At 48.8% G+C, this 25,844-nt stretch overlaps 1 protein-coding gene across 1 annotated transcript in view; it reads left to right on the top strand.

Moving 5' to 3' along the window:
* Nucleotides 1-25,844, top strand: part of LOC140393943 (peptidyl-prolyl cis-trans isomerase FKBP5-like) — a 204,796-nt gene that overhangs the window by 59,524 nt on the left and 119,428 nt on the right. The gene's annotated exons all lie outside the window — the stretch shown is intronic.

The following is a 25,844-nucleotide window of genomic DNA, read 5'->3' as shown; positions in this document are numbered from 1 at the left end:
GCTGGTTCGGGGTTGGGTGGGGTGGGGTGGGGGGCGGTGGAACAAAGTCTCGCTGTACGTGGGCAACCTGCTCTTGTACGTATCGGATCCAGGGGCAGGGATGGGTGAAATTATGGTGATTTTGGGAAGTTTTCGGGGTATAAACTGAACATGACAGAGTGAAATGTTTGTAGTCCAGGCGAGGGGTCAGGAGGGTCGGCTGAGGGAGCTGCCGTTTAGGTTAGTAGGGGACAGTTTCAGGTACTTAGGGATACAAGTGGCACGCGACTGCGGCCGGTTACACAAGCTAAACTTGTCCCGGTTGGTTGAACAGATGAGGGGCGAGTTTCGGAGTTGCGACGCGCTCCCGTTGTCGTTAGCTGGGAGAGTGCAGACGGTCAAAATGACGGTCCTAACGAGGTTACTGTTCTCCGTGTCTCCCAATTTTCATCCTGCGGTCCTTTTTTAAGAGGGTCAATAAAATCATCCTGGGCTTTGTGTGGGCGGGTAAGTCCCCGCGAGTGAAGAAGGTGATGCTCGAGTGGAATCGGGGGGAGGGAGGGCTTGCGGTGCCTAATTTGAGTAATTATTACTGGGCAGCTAACATAGCCATGATAAGGAAGTGGGTGGTGGGGCGGGGTCGGTCTGGGAGCGGATGGAGGCAGCGTCGTGTAGGGGCACCAGTCTGGGGGCGTTGATAACGGCACCTCTGCCGTTCTCTCCGGCGAGGTACTCCACCAGCCCCGTAGTGGTGGCAGCCCTGAGAATCTGGGGTCAGTGGAGGAGGTACACTGGAGCAGTGGGAGCATCGGTCTGGTCTCCAATATGTGACAATCACTGATTTGCCCCGCAAACCCCCCTTGGATGGGGGGTTCCAAGTATGGCGAAGGGCGGAAATTGAGAAGATGGGGGACTTGTTTTTAGAGGAGAGCTTCCCTAGCTTGAGGGCGCTGGAGGAGAAGTTTTGGTTGGCAAGGGGGAACGAATTTAAGATATTTACAGGTGCGGCACTTCCTGCGCAGGCAGGTATCATCCTTCCCACTCCTGCCACTAAGGGGGATCCTGGACAGGGTAGTGTCTAGGGGATGGGTGGGACAGGGGAGTGTCTCGGGCATCTACAAATAACTCATGGGGGCGGAGGAGACACAGACCGAGGAGCTGAAGCGTAAGTGGGAGGAGGAGCTTGGTGGCGAGATAGAAGATGGCTTATGGGCGGATGCATTGAGCAGAGTCAATGCGACCGCAACATGCGCCAGGCTCAGCTTGATCCAATTCAGGGTGGTCCACCGGGCCCTCATGACAGTGGCCCGGGTGAGTCGATTTTTTGGGGTGGAGGACAGGTGTGTAAAATGTGCAGGAGGACCAGCGAACCATGTTCACATGTTCTGGGCGTATCCAAAACTTAGGGGATATTGGCAGGGGTTTGCGGACGTCAGGTCTAGAGTACTGAAAACAAGGGTGGCAATGGTCCAGAGGTGGTGATTTTCGGGGTGTCGGAAGACCCGGGAATCCAGGAGGAGAAAGAGGCAGATGTTTTGGCCTTTGCTTCCCTGGTAGCCCGGAGACGGATACTGCTAGCTTGGAGGGACTCACTGCCCCCGAAGTCAGAGAACTGGTGAACTGACATGGCGAGCTTTCTCTGCCTAGAGAAGATTAAGTTTACCTTGAGAGGGTCACTGTTAGGGTTTGCCCGGAGGTGGCAACCATTCATCGACTTCTTCGGAGAATTAATCGTCAGCAGGGTGGGGTGGGGTGGGGTGGGGGGGAGGGTTAGGGTAGCGTAGAATAGGGGGTCAATTAGGCGGGTCTTGGCGGGGTGGGAGTCGGGGATTGCACTATGTTTATTGTTCTTTGTACATTGTTTTTATACCGTTGCTGTTTGTAATGCCAAAAATACCTCATTAAAATTATTTATTTTTAAAAAAACTAAGTGCATGGCTTTGAGATGGATTTGAACTTTTTACCCAATATCAACACACCCATTTGTGGGGTTATAATTGCACAACTAAGAGTAATCTGATAAGTGTTTGAAAAGCAAAGAAAATGGAAGAGGATGCAGTTCTTGTTGAAGAGCTAGTAGCAGTCCACAGATGCTTCAATTTTTATCTTGACTTTCTCAAATATATTTCTGACTCAATATATTTAAAGATGGTAGAGGAACAGTGGCAGACATTTAAGGAGATATTTCATAACCCTCAACAAAGATGTATTCCACTGGGAGAGAAAGACTTTACCAGAATGATGCACTAAAGAACATAGAACATACAGTGCAGAAGGAGGCCATTTGACCCATCGAGTCTGCACTGACCCACTTAAACCCTCACTTCCACCCTGTGCCTGTAACCCAATAACCCCTCCTAATCTTTTTGGACACTAAGGGCAATTTAGGATGGCCAAACCACCTAACCTGCACGTCTTTGGACTGTGGGAGGAAACCGGAGCACCCGGAGGAAACCCACGCAGACACGGGGAGAACGTGCAGACTCCGCACAGACAGTGACCCAGCGGGGAACCGAACCTGGGATCCTGGCGCTGTGAAGCTACGATGCTTTTCGCTGTGCTATCGCGCTGCCCGGAAGTTAAGGATGGTATCAAATGAAATAAAAAGGTGTACAATACTTCAAAGATGGGCAGGATTGGAAAAATGTTTAGAAACCAGGAAAGGATGATTTTTTTAAAATATGGAAGCAAAAACTAATATATGAAAGTAAATTAGCAAGAAATATGAAGCAGACCATCAGTGCTTCTACAAGTATATAAAAAGGAGGAGGGTAACTAAAATAAATGTTAGTCCCTCAGAGGGTGAGACTGTAGGACTGAAAATGGGAAACGGCAGAGACTTTGAATAAATACTTATATCGGTCTTCATGGTATAAGACACCAAATGCATCCCAAGAAGAGGATGCAATCAAGAGGAACTGAAACTATCACTAGGGAAATGGTACTAGGAAAACTAATGGGACTAAAGACTAACAAGTCCCCTGGACCTGATGGTTTGCATTCTATGGTCTTAAATGGAGTGGTTGCAAAGATGGTGGCTGCATTGGTTGTAATCTTCCAAAGTTCCATGGATTCTGGAAAGGTCACAGCAGATTGGGAAACCACAAATGCAACACCCCTGTTCAGGAAGGAAGGGAAACAGAAAGCAGAAACTATAGACCAGTTAGTCTAATCTGTCATTATTAATCTATTATTAAGGGAGAAGGGGCTTTACATTTCAAAACTCGTAATACAATCAAGCAGAGTCAAAATAGTTTCAATAAAGGGATATCTTGTTTGTCTAGCCAATGGAGTTATTTGAGGAACAAGCAGGGTAGATATAAGGGAACCAGTAGATGTAGTGTGTTTGGATTTCCAAAAGGCATTCAATAAGATACCACCTAAAAGGTTACAAGGTTGAAGCTCCTGGTTTGGGGTGTAATATGTGAGGATGGACAGAGAATGCCAACTAACCGGAAACAGAGAGGCGGGATATAAATCGGTAATTTTCAGATTTGCAAACTATAACTAATGGGGTGCAATAGAGATCAGTGCTGGGGCCTTAACTATAAGATCTATATTAATGACTTTGATGAAGGGACTAAAACCATTGGTAGTTAAATTTGCCGATGATACAAAGATAGATGGGAAAGCAAGTTCTGGGTGGATACAGAGTCTGCAAAGGAATATCGGTAGGTCAAGCAAGAGGGCAAAAATTGGTAGGTGAATCATTTGGGAAAGTGTGAGTTTGTCTACTTTATCAGGAAGAATAGAGAAACAGAATATTATTTAAATGGGAAGAGACTGGAGAATGCTGCAGTATGGAGAGATGTGGGCGTCCTTGTACATGAATCACAATGCTAACCTGTAGCAGGTATGACAAGTAGTTAGGAAGGCAAATGGAAGATTGGCTTTTTATTGTAATGCGAATGGAGTACAGGCATTGGTGAGACCACATCTAGAGTAATGTTTTGTTATCCTGATTTAAAGAGGGATATACTTGCATTGGAAGCAGTTCGGAGAAGGTTCAATAGGTTGGTTCCTGGGATTAAGGGGTTCTCTTGTGAGGAAAGGTTGAGCAATTTGGGTCTGTACTTGGAATAGTTTAGAAAAATGAGAGGTGATCCAATTGAAATACATTAAATTCTTAGGGGGGTTAATAGATGCTGAGAGGATATTTCCGTCATGGGGGAATCTAGAACTAGGGGTACACTTCCAAAGTAAGGAGTCTCCCATTTAAGATGGAGATGATGAAGAACGGGCAGCACGGTAGCCTTGTGGATAGCACAATTGCTTCACAGCTCCAGGGTCCCAGGTTCGATTCCAGCTTGGGTCACTGTCTGTGCGGAGTCTGCACGTCCTCCCCGTGTGTGCGTGGGTTTCCTCCGGGTGCTCCGGTTTCCTCCCACAGTCCAAAGATGTGCAGGTTAGGTGGATTGGCCAGGATAAATTGCCCTTAGTGTCCAAAATTGCCCTTAGTGTTGGGTGGTGTTACTGGGTTATAGGGATATGGTGGCGGTGTTGACCTTGGGTAGGGTGCTCTTTCCAAGAGCCAGTGCAGACTCGATGGGCCGAATGGCCTCCTTCTGCACTGTAAATTCTATGATAATCTATGATAATCTATGAAACTTCCCTCAGTGACATTTGGTCTTTGGAATTTGCTATCCCAGGGAGCAGGGGAGGCTGGGCCATTGAAGTATTCAAAGCAGTTTAGACAGATATTTGACCTAGAAAACGAGTTGAAAGTTATGGGAGACGGGCAACAATGTGGAGTTAAGGCCACAGTCAGATCAGGCATGATCTTATTGACTGGTGAAGCAGGCTCTAGGGGCCATGGATTCTATGGCCTACTCCTGCTCATATTTCTTACGTTCTTATGGAACTTCAAATGTGGTCCCACCCACACCAAGGACAAACTTCTCAAAAACGGACTGGACATAATTGCTTTTCTCAGTCCACATCCCTCAGGTGTTAAAAGCAAAATGCCCAAGTTTTAATATGAAAGATTGCAAGAGTTTGGCTGAGGGGGAAAGATGTTGAGTAAGGCGAGAGTGGTTCCCAGGCCCATACCAGCACTCGGGATGAGTTCAACCTCATTCTGTTTGCTTAAAGCAGGAACTTTGTGGTTGTCGACAGGTTGGTCGACTAACTGTGCAGAAAATAATCTATTATAATGGTGTTTCTCCTTTTATAACTCTGTTTATCCATGTAACATATTTAAATATACCCATTAATGCATTTCTTGTCAATACTGACACTATTAATTCCTGTGTCTACACAGGGGACTATCCTCTTAAATTTCTTATGGTGCTAATAGACCCTTCTGTCGATGGAGGCACTGCTCTGTTGGCAGGAGACTCGGGTTGTAATTACAACACAAATTTACAGAGGCAAGTTCCAATATGAATGTGCGCTTAGGAATTTATAATGGATTAGACAAATAAGCACAAAATGCGTAACCATAAAGTAGGGATAAATGATACCCTGGTCTGATTACCCCAGGCCTTTTATTGTACATTTGAGGAGTGTGGTCTTAACTCCCTGTATGTAATGATTTGGGACACTGAGAGGGATATATATCACACAGGGGTCTGGTTAGCTTAGAACGCTGGTATTTGGATCAGAATAATGCCACCAACACTGATGATAAACTGGAAAGAGAAACAGCTCAAGATGAAACAACAAGCGATACTGAGCCAAGGACCTGTCTCCAGGCAAGACACTCATTGAATGGAATAAAATTTCTTCATATGCAGCAAGACCTGGACAATGTTCAGACTTGGACTGGCAAGTGGCAAATAACACAAGTGCCAGGCAATGACCGTCTCCAACAAAAGAGAATCCAACCATCTTGATCTTCAATGGCATTACCATCACTGAATCCCTTACTATCAGCATCCTGGGGTGGGGTTATCATTGATCAGAAGCTCAGCTGGGTGTGCCATCTAAAACTGTGGCTACAAGAGCAGGTCAGAGTCCTGTGGCGAGTAACTCACCCCCTGACTCCCCAAATCTGGTCCACCATCTTCTACAAGGCACAAATCAGGAATATGATGGAATACTCTCCACCTGCCTGGGCGAGTACTGTTCCAACAACACTCAAGAAGCTCAACATCATCCAGGACAAAGCAGCCCGCTTGATCAGCATCCCATTCACCACTTTCAACATTCATTCCCCAGACCTGCATTTTGTTCCGTGACGGAGTAAGCCATGACCAGGAGTAGGGTGTGAGAGTTGAAGTTACAGAACTGTATTTTACAACTTCTGCTTTTTTGATAGGTTTTCCTAGTCTCCTGGATCTGCTGGACACTTTAAGAATTTACTTAGAATTACATTAAATGTTTTGATATCCTGAAGCAAATCTTTCAACCTGGTGTCTGTTCATCCGCATTTTCTAGTATCTGGAATCATCTGGGTATCCAACATGGATGGAATGTTGGTAAATCAGATTAACTCCTAGGATAATCCATGACTAAACATTCAGGCTAACATCTTGTATCGGATTTATTTTGAAGAATAAGTACCAGGGAACAGTGTAAGGATGTGTTAATTGGCTAAAATCCACAAATCCCGGCATTAAAGTATTTGAATTGTTCATTATCAATTCGAAACAATATTATTTGTATCGCTCAAGGATGCATGAACTATTTCCAGTCACCGAGTCTCGAAGCAGATTTATGATTTAAGTAATTCAAACTTGGATGTGAAGTAATCAAACGGGTGCAATGGAATGACATCTTGGTTTTCTACGCATGCATGGACCAGTGCACATGTGTAGACGGGGATCGGTGGGCAACTTCGCGGCCATCTTGCCTTGGCTGCAGACACTGTTTTCCACGAATCAGAATAACATAAATTAAAAATTGAATAATAGGCAAATGATTCTTCAAGTTAAAAGGTAAATTTCACTTTAAATAGTTGAAAGAGTGTAGTAGGTCCACGGAGGCAGAATTCACCAGAATTCCCAAAGCCAACAGCTGAAAAACCATGACCATTCAGTCTGCTGCCTACACCGGGAATACAGAGGATCTGATACTCCCTATTATATACACAGAAAGGGGTTCCCTGATTGGGCCACTAATCGGGGAACTCATATTCTAATTGGCCAATCTCAAAGGCCTGGCCTAAGTCATTACACCCCCCCCCCCCCCAAAGTCCGAGGAGCTCCCATGGTCCTCGTGACTCATGGGTCTCCTGCTTCGTTTTAGTGCCGGGTCAGGCTCGGCTTCCGGCGTAGGGGAGTATAATGGCTAGGCGCCCGTCTTTTCTGATGTGAGCGCCGGAGGGGCGGTTTGCCCCTTTCCTCCGGCGGCAGGGGTACAGCTGTGGCATCATCCACGGTGTACATATCAGAGTCCGATGTCCTCACCGGTGGTGTCGAAGGGGCGAATAGTTTGTCGGGGAGGACTCTCCACGGTCCTTGGTATGCTGGTCTGAGTCAGCTCTGGAGGAGGAAATGAATCTGAGGCCCGCACCTGGTCCAGGTGTTTCTTTATTGCATGTTTTCCCACACATATCTCATACGACACAGGTCCTGTCCTGGCCTTGGCTGTTCCTGCTACCCATGTAGGGCCATTCGCATAATTTCTGACCCATACATTTTCACCCGTGTTGAACTGCCTTCCTCGGTGAGTGTTGTCCTGGCCCCTGCATTGGGCCTCTTGGTGCCACTCTATTCTGCCACCTAAATTCGGGAATAGTAGACTCAGTCGGGTTCGGAGTCATCTGCCCATGAGTAGCTCCGCCAGTGCTATTCCCGTTGTGGCGTGTGGGGTTGTTCTGTAGTCAAATAGCCAGTACGACAGTTTGGTGTCCAATGATGCTGCTGACTGTTTCTTCAACCCGACTTTTAAGGTCTGGACGCCTCTCTCCGCCAAACCATTCAATGCCGGGTGGTATGGTGCCATCCTTATGTGCCGAATTCCATTCGACTTCATAAATTTTGTGAAGTCCTGGCTGGTGAAAACCGATCCATTATCCGAAACTAACACCACCGGGGTACCATGAGTTGCGAACGAGTTTTTCAATGGTAGTTGTTGAATTTGCAGAGTTCATTTTGTAGACGTCCAGCCATTTGGAATGGGCATCCACTATTATAAAAAACATTGAACCCATAAACGGGCCTGCAAAATCGACAGTATGGCTCGACGGCCTTGACTTGGAACTATTACTTGAGCCCCCCATAGCAGGATCCCGTCTTCCACGGTGATCTGCTCTCTTCTGCTCCAGTAAGGGTGGAATTCTGCCTGGACCGGTCTTTCCATCTCCCCAGTTAGCACCATGTGTTTTATTTTTGAAAAAACCGGGTCCCTTTGGGTCAATAAACGAATGTTTTGTGTGGCCACTGGAAGGGTGTCCAGGAAATGTAACGTCATTACCGTTTCCTCTATTTTGGGTACTAATGGCAGGGCGTCCGGTAATGGCAGCCTGCTTAGTGCATCGGCGTTTGCCACCCAGGTTCCTGGCCGATACTCCAGTTGATACTGGTACGCCACCAGTAACAGGGCCCAGCGTTGGATCCAGGCCGAAGCTATTGGTGTATTGCTTTGTCTTTTTTCAACAAACCCAGCAATGGCTTGTGATCTGTAATTATAGTGAATTTCCGCACAAGTAAGTACTGGTGAAATTTCTTCACCGCGAAGGTCACAGCCAGTCCTTCCTTTTCGATTTGGGCGTACTTTCGTTCTGCTGCTGCCAGCGTCCTGGAAGCAAATGCTGTAGGTCGTGCCTGTCCGTTTTGCCACCTGTGTGCCAAAACTGCACCAAAACCATATGGAGACGCTTCGCACGTGAGCACCAACTCTTTCCTGGGGTCCTAGTGTGCCAAGACATTCTCTGAGGAAAGCTGTTCTTTTATCTTCTTGAAGGCCCTGCCTTGGCGGGTGGACCACTCCCAGGCTTATCCCTTTTTTAGTAATTGGTGGAGGGGGTCCTTGGAAGCTCTTGTTCTGTATGAACTTTCCATAATATGTCACCAGTCCTAAAAAAGACCGTAACTTCTGGATTGTGGTGGGGGCTGGGGCATCTTTAATAGCCCTCACCCGATCTTCCAAGGGGTGTAGCCCTGATTTGTCAACCTTGTACCCCAGATATGTTACTTGGTGTTAGGAAAACACATGTCTCTCTCTTTAGGCGCATGCCTGCTGCTGAAAACCGCCTAAGGACATCCTCCAGGTTTTGCAGGTGCTCTGCCCTTGTTTTTCCTGTAATGAGGATGTCGTCCAGGTAAATGGCGACTTGTGGTAACCCTTATAATATATTTTCCATTGTCCTCTGGAATATCGCACAAGCTGACTGTTTTGTTATGTTTCCTTTGTAACATAAGCGGCTTCCTTGTGTTGCATTTGTCACGGAAGGTCGAGATGTGTAAATAGCTTCAACTCATTTATTTACACTATGTACACTTTTATAACTTGAGTTCGACACTACTGCAAATCCTATTGTAGCTACCTAAACTGACTAACCAGCTGCTGTCTTCCACATGGTGGGTGTGATAATGAGTCAACCCTGTGCCTCTCCTCACTGACTGTCTCCACTGGCCGAAGGGGGCTGATGTGTGTGGTGTCCTTGATGTATGGGTTGGTGTAATGCCCCCCTGTGGTCGCGTCACCTCCTTGTGTATCGTGAATGTCCATTGGTCGCCTCCCATCTAACTTATCTATTGGTTGAGTGTGTGTGTGTGATGTGTCTGGTGCTCCCTCTAGTGTCTGTCTAGCTTACATGTATTTACAGTGATGCACATCACCACACTGACGATACCCCGAAGGGTAATCTTGTATACTGAAAAAGGCCCTTCAGGGTGTTTATCGTTGAGAATTTTTGGGACTCTTCGTCCAGCTTCAGCTGTAGATATGCGTGGCTCATATCCAGCTTTGAGAATAAGAGTCCTCCAGCCAGCTTTGCATACAAATCCTCAATGCGGGGAATTGGGTATTTGTCCAGTTGTGAGTAGCGATTAAACGTTTGTTTGAAATCTCCACAAAGGCGGACCGAGCCGTCTGGCGTAAGGATAGGCACCACGGATGCCGCCCACTCTGCAAACTGGACCGGTTAACGTTTTACTTCCATATCAACTTTCTGCCTCAATGCGAAGGGTACTGGTTGGGCATAATTTTGGGACTGCCTCTGGATCTACATGCAATGTCGCCTTTGCTCCCTTTATTGTTCCAAGCCCTTCTCAGAAAACCTCTTGTGTATGTCCTGAGTTTTGCTGAGGTCCTGGTGAGGGATAAGGGTTGGAGTCCAATGTGAATTTTATTGAATACCGTTTCCCCTATTATTGATACGACTGCACCAGTGTCGACTTCCATCAGTGTGGGACGTCCATTCAACCTTCTGGATAATTTAACGGGTTTTGTTTTCACCATCATTACACAATTTAGTTGTTCCTCGTCGGAGTTAGGTGGGGCTTCTAGGGTATGCATTATCCTGTAGTCCGTCCTACCTGACCTTCGCCAAGATTTTGGTTTTGGGCTTCTATTTCTCCTCTCTGGCTCAGATCACTGGCAACAACTACAATATTTTGCCGGGCAAAAGGCTGCAGGGGTTGCCGTCTGTCTGGACCTAATTTTCCCTTGCTTGGGAGGGCTTCTGCGGGTGGGCCTGGTGAACTTAGTATCCGAGTCATTCCTGAGGGTGGCTATGCAGTTGCCTATCCTCCAGCGGTAGTCCCTTAACTCAGTTTCACTCGTGTGGGTGTCTACCTCCATCGGAGTACCCTGTAACTCATGTGCTCCGCTTGCTGCTTTTTCTAAGGACAACGCCAGCTGCAGTGCTTGTTTGCAATCCAGCTTGGCCTTTGCTAACAGACGTTTCTGTATTGCTAAATTATTTGTTCCACATACCAAATGGTCTTGGGGCATCTCATTTAGCGTCTGGCCAAATTCGCAAGCCTCTGCTAATCGCCGTAATCTTGTTAAAGTTTGTAACTGACTCACCAGTGTCTCGGAATGCTGAGTAAGACCGGTACCTTCACAGGATCAGAGGTGGCTTAGAGTCATAGTACTCTTTTACGAAGTCCGTCAATTCCTGGGAAGTTTTCGTGTCCGGTGCCCCCAGAAGAGTGAGACTGCGCATTATGGCAAAGGCTGCTGGCCCACACGCGGTCAGCAGAATGACCGTTGCTTTTCATCTGGAATGATATTGTTTGCTCCAAAGAAGTACTTCATCCGCTCTACATATTGGGCCCAGTCTTCCACCGCAGGGTCAAAAGAGTCCAACTTTCGAATAAAGGCATTTTGCCTGTCAGTGGCTTACCCTCAATATGCGGCAGTTGCTGACGAGCAGGTTTCTTCGGGTCGTTCCGTTTTCCTTGTCGCCACTGTAATATGTCCACGGAGGCAGAAGTCCCGTCACCAGACAACAGCTGAACAACCATGACCATTCAGTCTGCTGTCTACACCGGGAGTGCAGAGGATCTGGCACTCCCTGTTATATACACAGACAGGGATTCCCTGATTGGGCCACTAATCAGGGAACTCGTATTCTAATTGGCCAATCTCAAAGGTCTGGCCTAAGTCATTACATAGCGCAAAGTTATATTTTACAAGCACAAACACTTGCATCGTTCCCCTTCAGCAGGAGAAGAAGATCTCGCCGGGAGGGAAGGGCCTGAAAATCCTCACCCATAGTTTTCTTTCTGTACCTGGTGCCTTTTTGGGCTACTTCAGAAAAAGTTCTCTCTGCAAATTATTGCCCTACAGAAATGTGGCTTTTATATTGAAAAGGACAGATCCAAGAGTCTCCAAATTAAATATTGTCAATCTTTTATACAGCCTTTTAGAATCTGTGAGGTATTCCTCCATCTGTTTTCTAAAATGTATCAAATTCTGACCATGCTTCCTCGGAATTTAACAAATCATCTTTCTTGTAAATTTCATGCAAGGACCACAAAATAAGATCCAAACCTTCATCATGAATATCCAACTGACATACAACCAGATCAAACAAATACACAAGTTTTAAGTCTAGTAGGAAGTATCAATGCCAAAGCTATACCTTGTTTCTTACTTTGTATGGGTGTAACCTGTGTCCACCTGTCCACTTCATTCTTTCATTGGGAAGGAGGCCGATTGTGGGAAATTACAGACCAGTTAGCTTGATATCTGTTGCTGGGAAATTGTTAGAATTCATTATTAAGGAAGTAGTATCAGGACATTTGGAAAGTCAATACGCAATCCATCAGAGTCCGCATGGTTTTATGAAGGGTAAATCAGGTTTGACTAATTTGCTAGGGTTCTTCAAAGATGTAACAAGCAAAGTGGATAATGGGGATCCTGTAGATGTATTATATCTGGACTTCTGGAAGGCGTTTCATAAGGTGCCACACTGAAGGTTAATACAAAAGGTTAGATCACATGGGGTTAGGGGTAATTTATTAGCTTGGATAGAAGACTGGCTGGTGCACAGATGGCAGAGAGTCAGGATAATTGGCTCTTTTTCTGGATGGCAAGCTGTAACTCGTGGGGTGCCACGAGTTTGGTCCTTGTCCTCAGCTATTTACAATCTATATAAATGACTTGGACACAGGAATAGAAGGTTCTATAGCCAAATTTGCAGATGACACAAAAATAGGTGGGGGACAGTAAGTTGCAATGAAGAAATAACCTTATAAATGGATTAGGAGAGTGGGCCAAAATGTGGCAGATAGAGCTTAATGTGGATAAGTGTGAGGTCATGCAATTTGGTCGGAAAAATGGTAAGGTAACGTATTATCAAAATGGGATAAGACTTCGAGGTGCTCCAGTGCAGAGGGATCTGGGTGTCCTCCTGCATGAGGCGCAGAAAACTAGCATGTAGGTACAGCAGATAATAAAGAAAGCAAACGGAATGTTGGCATTTATATCAAAAGGAATAGAGTATAAAGGAAAGGTAGTGTTGTTGCAACTATACAAGACATTGGTGAGACCGCACCTGGAGTATTGTGCATAGTTTTAATCCCCTTATTTGAGGACCGATGTAGTGGCATTGGAGGCAGTCCAGAGGAGATTCACTAGATTGATTCCAGAGATGAGGAATTTGTCATATGAGCAGTTTAGGCCGATACTCTCTCGAGTTTAGAAGAATAAGGGGAGATCAAATTGAGGTACATAAGATGATAAAAGCTATGTATAAAGTAAAAGTGGAGCAGATGCTTCCTCTTGTGGGGAATTCTAGAATGAGAGGTCATGTCTCAGGATAAGGGGAAGCAAATTTAAAACAGATTTGAGGAGACACTACTTCTCCCAAAGGATTGTGAATCTGCGGAATTCGCAACCCCAGAGTGCGGTGGATGCAGGGACAGTGAGTAAATTTAAGGAGAAATTAGATAGATTTTTAATTGGTAATGGGTTGAAGGGTTATGGAGAATGGGCATGACAGTGGAGTTGAGGCCATGCTGAGATCAGCCATGATCAGGGGCTGGTTTAGCACAATGCTAAATCACTGGCTTTGAAAGCAGACCAAGGCAGGCCAGCAGCACGGTTCAATTCCCGTACCAGCCTCCCCGAACAGGCGCCGGAATGTGGTGACTAGGGGCTTTTCACAGTAACTTCATTTGAAGCCTACTTGTGACAATAAGCAATTTTTATTCATTTCATTTCATTCATTCGTATTGAACATTTATGTTTATCAAGAACAAACATAAAGACCCCACACAGCTACAATAACCCTTAATGAATTCCCTCCTAACTGTTCCAATTCAATAACAAAATCCAAGTAAAACCAGAAACCCCCTTTCAAAGGTGTAGCCCAGCACACGGCATTCGTACTGGTATAAGACCTGTTATTGATACTCTTGTTCCCCTTTCTAAACAGCAGGTTTGAATTCCTTCCTGAAAGCAATTATCTCTTTTAAGTTATCAAGCAGTCTGGAAACAGCTTTTAAAATGAAGATAGAGAAACACTTCTTTCAATCTGTGCAGTTCAAAACCAGTCCAAAACACAAAGCGAAAGTAAAAACTCAGAGCCACAGCCCAGCTCCACCCACACAATGACATCACTAGCCATGTGATAAGATAAAAACATTTCTTAAAGGGACACTCCCATGACAGATTTCACCATCCAGCTCTTGGTCAGTAGCCCTGTAGGTAACAGCAGCTCGAGCACACATCTGGTGTTCTTTGATTAATATAGGAATTCTTTGATTAATATGGAAATCCGGGGTTATGGGAGAATGGGAATGGGGAACATCTCAGCCATGATCGAATGGTGGAGCAGACTCAATGGACCAAATGGCCTAATTTTGCTCCCATATCTTATGGTCTTATATGGCTCAGACTCTTAGAACACCGAACATAATCACACCCACAACAATTAACATTTGGCTTTCTGCCATTTCTCTTAATTGCCACTAGCATTGTAATATTTTTTCTAAAATTTATTTTCTTGGCTTCCAATATTCAACTTTAGGTAACTATTCTGTGCTACTACGTTCTATGTATGAAAGCCTATTGGCGAAGGATCCAAATTACTATCTTTTATTTCTAGAGTTACACATCACAAGCACACACCTCCTAACCCTAAACCTACCAATTTGGACTAAAGTTATTATGAGCGCAAGTGTTTGTACAACTAATGTCCGCTGTCTGCATACAATTAAACACAACTCGTAAACTAATAATAATGTACACAGTGTCACATTGCTCCTTATTGTTTGAAATACAAAAGGAAGAGTGTTCCTCTCCAGTTTGAAGTAAAGGGTGTGATTCTCTGGAAAAATTTCAAAGCGTGGCAGTGAGCGGGAATTGCTGTGAGCTTCTCAGCGTAGGACCCAGCAAGGCCGGCAACACAATTTAATGTTAAATGGCCTACTTAATGAGGCCTCACAGGCTTCTCGCTGCAAATAATGGTTCACCAGCTGATTCGCCGGGACCGCGCTCGCCAGCCCCCCGCTAACAAGATCAAGCAGCACTTGAGCTGCACTTACTCAGCCAACTCCAACCAGTTCGCAACAATGGCGCAGTGGAGACCAGCCCCAAGATTCTGGGATGCTGACCTGGGGAGGTTCCTGGACGCGGTGGGGACTGGGAGGGATATCCTGTTCCCCTGAGGGTCCTGGAGCATCAGCCACAAGACAGCCAGTGCTGCCTGGGATGAGGTGGTAGCAGCTGTTAGCTCGGGCAGTGTGACCAGGAGGACTGACCTGGCCGGCAGTGCAGGAAGAAGGTCAGCGACCTACACCAGGCAGCACGAGTGAGTGGACACCAATGCCCCCCCCCCCCCCCCCCGAGACCCTTCTGTCCCCACCGGAGCATCCATGCCCCTCAACCCTGCGTTCGCACCCCCTCTCCGACCACTGTGAACCATGCGTGTGGTTAACGATGCCCCCTCCGTGCCTCCACAGGAAAAGCTCTCCCACAAGCGGCAGGAGAGGGCCCAGACTTCGGGTGGGATACTGGACATAAGAACCTTCACCTCCTTCGAGGAGTGGGCCCTGGAGGTGACCGGGGTGGCTGACGACTTATCAGTCACCCACGCGGAGGCTGGCAGATGCCGCAGAGGGGAGGGACCACCAGGCTCCACCCGGAGGACCTGTCAAACATGAGTTGTCATTGCCTTGCTAACTGACCCATCCCTCCCACTGACTACATGTCCATTGTCCCGCAGGTCCTCCAGCTGACGGCGCTGGCCCATTCCGGTCGGCCCCCTCTCCTGACTCTGAGCTGCGAGGATGCCACCGTGGTCTGGGCACAGCAGTCATCCCCACCCCCCACCAGTGCAGGTACACACACCTTGGTAGGAAATGCTGGTGGACAGGCTTCCGGGGCACAATCTGGTGACCACCGCACTACTGCTGATGTACGTCAGGTGGAGGCAGGAACCCCCAGATGAGACAGCAGTCGGAGGGCTGCTGGATCCCAGGACCCAGCTGTGTCCCAGCCTGAAGCTGAGCATGTGGAAGTGGGCTACCTGGAGCTGATGGAGATGTTGGGGTGCGGCCGGGACATTTGGAGGGAGATGTCCGCTTCGCTCCAGTAGAACCATAGCCGCTTAGAGGAATTCAGAGGCTAAGGGCGCAGAAGATGGCACTGGCAATGAGTGGCACAGAGGTCAACACTGGAAGGGTAGTGACCGCAGTGGAGAGCCTGGTGCACAATGTCGGCACCATGAGTGAAGGTGTCCTAAGTGTCGCACAGTCGGTGATGGCCATGGGTGAGGAGCCTCGGCAGAATGTCTGCCTCGCTGGGGGATGTCACCCAGTACCAGGCCGACCTTGATGAGGTTCTGCAGGTCATGTCCCGCTCTCAGATGGGCATGGCCGAGGCACTGCGGAGATTGTCCCAGTCGCACATGGGCATTGCCGAGGTGCTGCAGAGCATGGTGCGGTCACTGGGGGCTGGGGGATGTATCTCAGTCACTGAGGTTGACACCATGGTGCAGACCAAGGGGACCTGCTAGGGCTGGCAGAGCCAAATGATGGAGCGACAGACGGGGCTTCAACCACCTGCCCCTCCATTCCAAGGTGAACCCCAGGGCCTTTTGGGCACTGAATGGGAGGGGGTGGAGGGGGGGGGGCACCCAGACCCGTCCCCGTCCCCGTCCCCTGAAATGGCGACGGTGGCACCAGCTCTCCGGAGTTCCATCCCTCCGAGGAGGCTGAGACTCGGGGTCAGCACACGGGATAGTGTGGCATGGCTGTGCATGTGCTGCTGACAATGAGCCATGGCCGTCCGGCCCCAGAACCCCCGGAGGACGCCTGCCGGGGCATCGAAGGCCATGGGATGAGGTAGGCAGCTGACAGCCTCCACCTTAGATGTGCATCCTGGGGAAACACCTAGACGTAGTGGTAGAGCGAGGACGGCAGGCACTTTGAGGATCACTGAGGGACCGGGGGAGGGGGGGGTGCAGGGGGATGTAGGTAGGGGTGGGGTGGGGAGGGGGGGGTTGGAGGTTGGGGGCTGGGTGGGCGGCACCATTGGGAGTGGGGTTTGTTCAGCACATTAAACCCCTTTTTGCACTACCATTATGACGCCTCTGTCACTTTCTTCCGCAATGTACACTGACCTCCAGACCCCTTGCCCACCTCTCCAGTCACCCCCCCCCTCCCTGTGGTATTCACCAACCCTCCAGCCATGGGCATGTCCCCGGAGCTGTGTGCCATCTCCCGGGTGTTCAGAGGTTGTGTGTGTGGTGTTGCCTCCCACAGTGTTCAGGTACAGTGTCCAGGTATCAAGGTGTGATTGGGATACTAGGCAATTACTCCCATATGCTGCATGGTCTGTCCACCCATGGGAATCCACTTGGGATGTGTGAAGTGCTCACTTAACCATGATTGCCATTTCCCTATTAGCGATAGCCCTCAGCCGCGCAGCTAGAGGCCTCCGCAGTCGGTGGGTATTATGGGTAATCGGCAGGGCAGACGGGCAGGGTCAAGTGTTGTCCCCGGAATGAGTACACACGATCCAGGGTTGGCTTGGTGGTGCCACGAGTGGTTACCCCCCCCCCCCCCCCCGGGTGCCCCCCCCCCCCTAGTGCCTTCATCCCACCATCCCCCAATGCCGGTCCACCCCCTGCGGAGGATTCCTCCACCTCCAACAGAGCGTCGTCGTCCCCCGTCCCCCCCCCGCTCCCGCAATCCCAGCACCCCCAGACTCTTTCCCTGTGAGCAAAGATGGATGCTCACTTTCTCAGGCTCCCCACAGAAGCCCTTCCGACAGGTTCACATTTTTCAAAAGGAGTACTAATCGGCGCCAGCGTGAGCACTTGCTGGGGAGGCTGCTGAATGACGACAGGCCGTTGGATATGAGGTCGCTCTCGTTGATTGTATGGAAATGGGGCTTAAGTAGCGATAATTGGTTTCTTGCCATGCTATGGCGTGATCCCGATTTCACCTACGGGAGCGGGCCGGTTGCATCGCAAACTGTTTGGCGCCTGGCACAGATCTTGTTTGTGGCCTCTCCTGCTATTCACTGGCCTCATTACGCTTGAGCGAGAGTGCAACGAGGCTGGAGAATCACGCTCAAATTGTGACCGTTTACTTTGCTGCTAAACAGCAAAGTTTGCCATTGTTCTCTAGAGCTTGACTGCATCATTGTGACATTGCACTCCATCGATCATATTTATCTAATATCTAGTACACAGTGCGACAGTGCTCTCTGCTGTTTGATGTAAAAGCCTGACATTGTTCTCTGCTCTTTGACAGACACATTCAGACATTGTTTTCCAGTATTCTCTGGTGCTGATATTGTTCTCTGTTTGAATTACAGTGTGACAGTGGTCCTGATTCTGAAGTACACTGTATGATGATGTTCCCTGTTATATAGAGTGCTGTAACGATGCCTGTTGCTTGACAGGAATAGCATGACCTAATTTTCTGATATTTGATGCACATGTTATGATCGTACGCTCTGGTGATTGTAGTACACAAGGTTAACAGTGGTACACAGTGTGACAGTGGGTCTCGTGCTGATGTACACAGTGTGACAGTGGGTCTCTGGTGCTGATGTACACAGTGTGACAGTGTTCTCTGGTGCTGATGTACACAGTGTGACAGTGGGTCTCGTGCTGATGTACACAGTGTGACAGTGGGTCTCTGGTGCTGATGTACACAGTGTGACAGTGTTCTCTGGTGCTGATGTACACAGTGTGACAGTGGGTCTCTGGTGCTGATGTACACAGTGTGACAGTGGGTCTGTGGTGCTGATGTACACAGTGTGACTGTGGGTCTCTGGTGCTGATGTACTCAGTGTGACAGTGGTTCTCTGGTGCTGATGTACACAGTGTGACAGTGGGTCCCTGGTGCTGATGTACACAGTGTGACTGTGGGTCTCTGGTGCTGATGTACTCAGTGTGACAGTGGGTCTCTGATGCTGATGTACACAGTGTGACTGTGGGTCTCTGGTGCTGATGTACACCGTGTGACAGTGTTTCCTGGTGCTGATGTACACCGTGTGACAGTGTTCCCTGGTGCTGATGCACACAGTTTGACAGTGGGTCTCTGGTGCTGATGCACACAGTTTGACAGTGGGTCTCTGGTGCTGATGTACTCAGTGTGACAGTGTTCTCTGGTGCTGATGTACACAGTGTGACAGTGGTCTCTGGTGCTGATGTACACAGTGTGACAGTGGGTCTGTGGTGCTGATGTACACAGTGTGACAGTGGGTCTCTGGTGCTGATGCACACAGTTTGACAGTGGGTCTCTGGTGCTGATGTACACAGTGTGACAGTGGGTCTCTGGTGCTGATGTACACAGTGTGACAGTGGGTCTCTGGTGCTGATGCACACAGTTTGACAGTGGGTCTCTGGTGCTGATGCACACAGTGTGACTGTAATCTCTGGTGCTGATGTACACCGTGTGACAGTGTTCCCTGGTGCTGATGTACACAGTTTGACAGTGGGTCTCTGGTGCTGATGTACACAGTGTGACTGTGGGTCTCTGGTGCTGATGTACTCAGTGTGACAGTGTTCCCTGGTGCTGATGTACACAGTTTGACAGTGGGTCTCTGGTGCTGATGTACACAGTGTGACAGTGGGTCTCTGGTGCTGATGCACACAGTTTGACAGTGGGTCTCTGGTGCTGATGCACACAGTTTGACAGTGGGTCTCTGGTGCTGATGCACACAGTTTGACAGTGGGTCTCTGGTGCTGATGCACACAGTTTGACAGTGGGTCTCTGGTGCTGATGTACACAGTGTGACAGTGGGTCTCTGGTGCTGATGTACACAGTGTGACAGTGGGTCTCTGGTGCTGATGTACACAGTGTGACAGTGTTCTCTGGTGCTGATGTACACAGTGTGACAGTGGGTCTCTGGTGCTAATGTACACAGTGTGACAGTGGGTCTCTGGTGCTGATGTACACAGTGTGACAGTGGGTCTCTGGTGCTGATGTACACAGTGTGACAGTGGGTCTCTGGTGCTGATGTACACAGTGTGACAGTGGGTCTCTGGTGCTGATGTACACAGTGTGACAGTGTTCTCTGGTGCTGATGTACACAGTGTGACAGTGGGTCTCTGGTGCTGATGTACACATTGTGACAGTGGGTCTCTGGTGCTGATGTACACAGTGTGACAGTGGGTCTCTGGTGCTGATGTACACAGTGTGACAGTGGGTCTCTGGTGCTGATGTACACAGTGTGACAGTGGGTCTCTGGTGCTGATGCACACAGTTTGACAGTGGGTCTCTGGTGCTGATGTACACAGTGTGACTGTAATCTCTGGTGCTGATGTACACCGTGTGACAGTGGTCCCTGGTGCTGATGTACACAGTGTGACAGTGGGTCTCTGGTGCAGATGTACACCGTGTGACAGTGGTCTCTGGTGCTGATGTACACAGTGTGACAGTGGTCTCTGGTGCTGATGTACACAGTTTGACAGTGGGTCTCTGGTGCTGATGCACACAGTTTGACAGTGGTCTCTGGTGCTGATGTACACAGTGACAGTGGTCTCTGGTGCTGATGCACACAGTTTGACAGTGGGTCTGTGGTGCTGATGTACACAGTGTGACAGTGGGTCTCTGGTGCTGATGTACACAGTGTGACAGTGGGTCTCTGGTGCTGATGTACACAGTGTGACAGTGTCCTCTGGTGCTGATGTAAACCGTGTGACAGTGGTCTCTGGTGCTGATGTACACAGTGTGACAGTGGGTCTCTGGTGCTGATGTACACAGTTTGACAGTGGGTCTCTGGTGCTGATGCACACAGTTTGACAGTGGTCTCTGGTGCTGATGTACACAGTGACAGTGGTCTCTGGTGCTGATGCACACAGTTTGACAGTGGGTCTGTGGTGCTGATGTACACAGTGTGACAGTGGGTCTCTGGTGCTGATGTACACAGTGTGACAGTGGGTCTCTGGTGCTGATGTACACAGTGTGACAGTGTCCTCTGGTGCTGATGTAAACCGTGTGACAGTGGTCTCTGGTGCTGATGTACACAGTGTGACAGTGGGTCTCTGGTGCTGATGTACACAGTTTGACAGTGGGTCTCTGGTGCTGATGTACACAGTGTGACAGTGGGTCTCTGGTGCTGATGTACACAGTGTGACAGTGGGTCTCTGGTGCTGATGTACACAGTGTGACAGTGGGCCTCTGATGCTGATGTACACATTGTGACAGTGGTCTCTGGTGCTGATGTACACCGTGTGACAGTGGGTCTCTGGTGCTGATGTACACCGTGTGACAGTGGGTCTCTGGTGCTGATGTACACAGTGTGACAGTGGGTCTCTGGTGCTGATGTACACAATGTGACAGTGGGTCTCTGGTGCTGATGTACACAGTGTGACAGTGGGCCTCTGATGCTGATGTACACATTGTGACAGTGGTCTCTGGTGCTGATGTACACAGTGTGACAGTGGGTCTCTGGTGCTGATGTAGACAGTGTGACAGTGGGTCTCTGGTGCTGATGTACTCAGTGACAGTGGTCTCTGGTGCTGATGTACACAGTTTGACAGTGGGTCTCTGGTGCTGATGTACACAGTGTGACAGTGGGTCTCTGGTGCTGATGTACACAGTGTGACAGTGGTCTCTGGTGCTGATGTACACAGTTTGACAGTGGGTCTCTGGTGCTGATGTACACAGTGTGACAGTGGGCCTCTGATGCTGATGTACACATTGTGACAGTGGTCTCTGGTGCTGATGTACACAGTGTGACAGTGGGTCTCTGGTGCTGATGTACACAGTGTGACAGTGGGTCTCTGGTGCTGATGTACACAGTGTGACAGTGGGTCTCTGGTGCTGATGTACACAGTGTGACAGTGTTCTCTGGTGCTGATGTACACAGTGTGACAGTGGGTCTCTGGTGCTGATGTACACAGTTTGACAGTGGGTCTCTGGTGCTGATGTACACAGTGTGACAGTGGGTCTCTGGTGCTGATGTACACAGTGTGACAGTGGGTCTCTGGTGCTGATGTACACAGTTTGACAGTGGGTCTCTGGTGCTCATGTACACAGTGTGACAGTGGGTCTCTGGTGCTGATGTACACAGTGTGACAGTGGGCCTCTGATGCTGATGTACACATTGTGACAGTGGTCTCTGGTGCTGATGTACACAGTGTGACAGTGGGTCTCTGGTGCTGACGTGCACACAGTGTGACTGTAATCTCTGGTGCTGATGTACACTGTGTGACAGTGGGCCTCTGATGCTGATGTACACAGTGTGACAGTGTTCTCTGCTGCTGATGTACACAGTGTGACAGTGGGTCTCTGGTGCTGATGTACACAGTTTGACAGTGAGTCTCTGGTGCTGATGTACACAGTGTGACAGTGGTCTCTGGTGCTGATGTACACCGTGTGACAGTGGGTCTCTGGTGCTGATGTACACAGTGTGACAGTGGGTCTGTGGTGCTGATGTACACTGTGTGACAGTGTTCTCTGGTGTTGATGTACACTGTGTGACAGTGGGTCTCTGGTGCTGAGGTACACAGTGTGTCAGTGGTCTCTGGTGTTGATGCACACTGTGACAGTGGTCTCTGGTGCTGATGTACACAGTGTGACAGTGGTCTCTGGTGCTGATGTACACCGTGTGACAGTGGGTCTCTGGTGCTGATGTACACTGTGTGACAGTGTTCTCTGGTGTTGATGTACACTGTGTGACAGTGGTCTCTGGTGCTGATGTACACAGTTTGACAGTGGGTCTCTGGTGCTGATGTACACAGTGTGACAGTGGGTCTCTGGTGCTGAGGTACACAGTGTGTCAGTGGTCTCTGGTGTTGATGCACACTGTGACAGTGGTCTCTGGTGCTGATGTACACAGTGTGACAGTGGTCTCTGGTGCTGACATGCACACAGTGTGACTGTAATCTCTGGTGCTGATGTACACCGTGTGACAGTGTTCCCTGGTGCTGATGTACACAGTGTGACAGTGGGTCTCTGGTGCTGATGTACACAGTTTAACAGTGGGTCTCTGGTGCTGATGTACACAGTGTGACAGTGGGTCTCTGGTGCTGATGTACACAGTGTGACAGTGGTCTCTGGTGCTGATGTACTCAGTGACAGTGGTCTCTGGTGCTGAGGTACACAGTGTGTCAGTGGTCTCTGGTGTTGATGCACACTGTGACAGTGTTCTCTGGTGCTGACGTGCACACAGTGTGACTGTAATCTCTGGTGCTGAAGTACACCGTGTGACAGTGTTCCCTGGTGCTGATGTACACAGTGTGACAGTGGGTCTCTGGTGCTGATGTACTCAGTGACAGTGGTCTCTGGTGCTGATGTACACAGTGTGACAGTGGGTCTGTGGTGCTGATGTACACAGTGTGACAGTGGGTCTCTGGTGCTGATGTACACCGTGTGACTGTGGGTCTCTGGTGCTGATGTACTCAGTGACAGTGGTCTCTGGTGCTGATGTACACAGTGTGACAGTGGTCCCTGGTGCTGATGTACACAGTGTGACAGTGGTCTCTGGTGCTGATGTACTCAGTGACAGTGGTCTCTGGTGCTGATGTACACAGTGTGACAGTGGGTCTCTGTTGCTGATGTACACAGTTTGACAGTGGGTCTCTGGTGCTGATGTACACAGTGTGACAGTAGGTCTGTGGTGCTGATGTACACCGTGTGACAGTGGGTCTCTGGTGCTGATGTACACAGTGTGACAGTGGGTCTCTGATGCTGATGTACACATTGTGACAGTGGTCTCTGGTGCTGATGTACACCGTGTGACAGTGGTCTCTGGTGCAGATGTACACAGTGTGACAGTGGTCTCTGGTGCTGATGTACACAGTTTGACAGTGGGTCTCTGGTGCTGATGTACACAGTTTGACAGTGGGTCTCTGGTGCTGATGTACACAGTGTGACAGTGGGTCTCTGGTGCTGAGGTACACAGTGTGTCAGTGGTCTCTGGTGTTGATGCACACTGTGACAGTCGTCTCTGGTGTTGATGTACACAGTGTGACAGTGGGTCTCTGGTGCTGACGTGCACACAGTGTGCTGTAATCTCTGGTGCTGATGTACACCGTGTGACAGTGTTCCCTGGTGCTGATGCACACAGTTTGACAGTGGGTCTCTGGTGCTGATGTACACAGTTTGACAGTGGGTCTCTGGTGCTGATGTACACAGTGTGACAGTGGGCCTCTGATGCTGATGTACACATTGTGACAGTGGTCTCTGGTGCTGATGTACACCGTGTGACAGTGGGTCTCTGGTGCTGATGTACTCAGTGACAGTGGTCTCTGGTGCTGATGTACACAGTGTGACAGTAGGTCTGTGGTGCTGATGTACACAGTGTGACAGTGGGTCTCTGGTGCTGATGTACACAGTGTGACAGTGGGTCTCTGATGCTGATGTACACATTGTGACAGTGGTCTCTGGTGCTGATGTACACCGTGTGACAGTGGTCTCTGGTGCAGATGTACACAGTGTGACAGTGGTCTCTGGTGCTGATGTACACAGTGTGACAGTGGTCTCTGGTCCAGATGTACACAGTGTGACAGTGTTCTGTGGTGCTGGTGTACACAGTGTGACAGTGGTCTCTGGTGCTGATGTACACAGTGTGACAGTGGTCTCTGGTGCTGATGTACACAGTGTGACAGTGTTCTCTGGTGCAGATGTACACAATGTGACAGTGTTCTGTGGTGCTGATGTACACAGTGTGACAGTGTTCTCTGGTGCTGATGTACACAGTGTGACAGTGGGTCTGTGATGCTGATGTACACAGTGTGACAGTGTTCTCTGGTGCTGATGTACACAGTTTGACAGTGGGTCTCTGGTGCTGATGTACTCAGTGTGACAGTGTTCTCTGGTGCTGATGTACTCTGTGACAGTGGTCTCTGGTGCTGATGTACACAGTGTGACAGTGTTCTCTGGTGCTGATGTACACAGTGTGACAGTGTTCTCTGGTGCTGATGTACACAGTTTGACAGTGGGTCTCTGGTGCTGATGTACTCAGTGTGACAGTGTTCTCTGGTGCTGATGTACTCTGTGACAGTGGTCTCTGGTGCTGATGTACACAGTGTGACAGTGTTCTCTGGTGCTGATGTACACAGTGTGACAGTGGGCATCTGATGCTGATGTACACAGTGTGACAGTGGGTCTCTGGTGCTGAGGTGCACAGTGTGACAGTGTTCTCTGGTGCTGACGTGCACACATGTGATCTCTGGTGCTGATGTACACAGTGTGACAGTGGTCTCTGGTGCTGAGGTACACAGTGTGACAGTGTTCTCTGGTGCTGAGGTACACAGTGTGACAGTGTTCTCTGGTGTTGATGTGCACACTGTGTGACAGTGGTCTCTGGTGCTGAGGTACACAGTGTGACAGTGGTCTCTGGTGCTGAGGTACACAGTGTGACAGTGTTCTCTGGTGCTGATGTGCACACTGTGTGACAGTGTTCTCTGGTGCTGATGTACACAGTGTGACAGTGGTCTCTGGTGCTGATGCACACATTGTGACAGTGATCTAGTGTTTGAAATACACACTAGCAATGTTCTCTGGTGCTGGTGTACAGAGCGTGTCTGTGTTCTCTGGTGCCGATGTACACAGTGCAGTGATATCATGGTTGTGTTGTAATTAACCAACTGACCACTATGAGTCTTATTAGTATATAAGTGAATGTTAGAGTCAGGTGACCTCAGACTGACTAGGGAGCAAGGATAGTGGTTTGTGCATGTGCATACTTTTATTCATCTGTTGTTTTATATATATTTGACCCACAGTGAATGTTAATAAATCGTTTATCGCTTTAGCCACAAGTGTTCTTGTAATGTAAATCAGGCCATCTGACAAGAACATTATGCGCAGTATGACAGTGTTCTCTGATACTGATGTAAAGTGTATTACTGTGTTCCGTGGTGCTAAGTATACACAAATTGACAGTGTTGTCTCTGCTGATATACACAGTGTGACGGTGTTTTCTACTGCTGATATATACAATGTGATGGTGTTCTCTGGTGCTGATCTTCACAATGTGACAGTGGTCTCTGGTGCTGATGTACACAGTGGCAATGTTGTCTGGTGCTGATATACACAGTGTGACCATGTTCTCTT

The sequence above is a fragment of the Scyliorhinus torazame genome, chromosome 17 (assembly GCF_047496885.1).
Source record: "Scyliorhinus torazame isolate Kashiwa2021f chromosome 17, sScyTor2.1, whole genome shotgun sequence".
NCBI lineage: Eukaryota > Metazoa > Chordata > Chondrichthyes > Carcharhiniformes > Scyliorhinidae > Scyliorhinus > Scyliorhinus torazame.
This window is presented reverse-complemented; position numbering and strand designations above follow the sequence as displayed.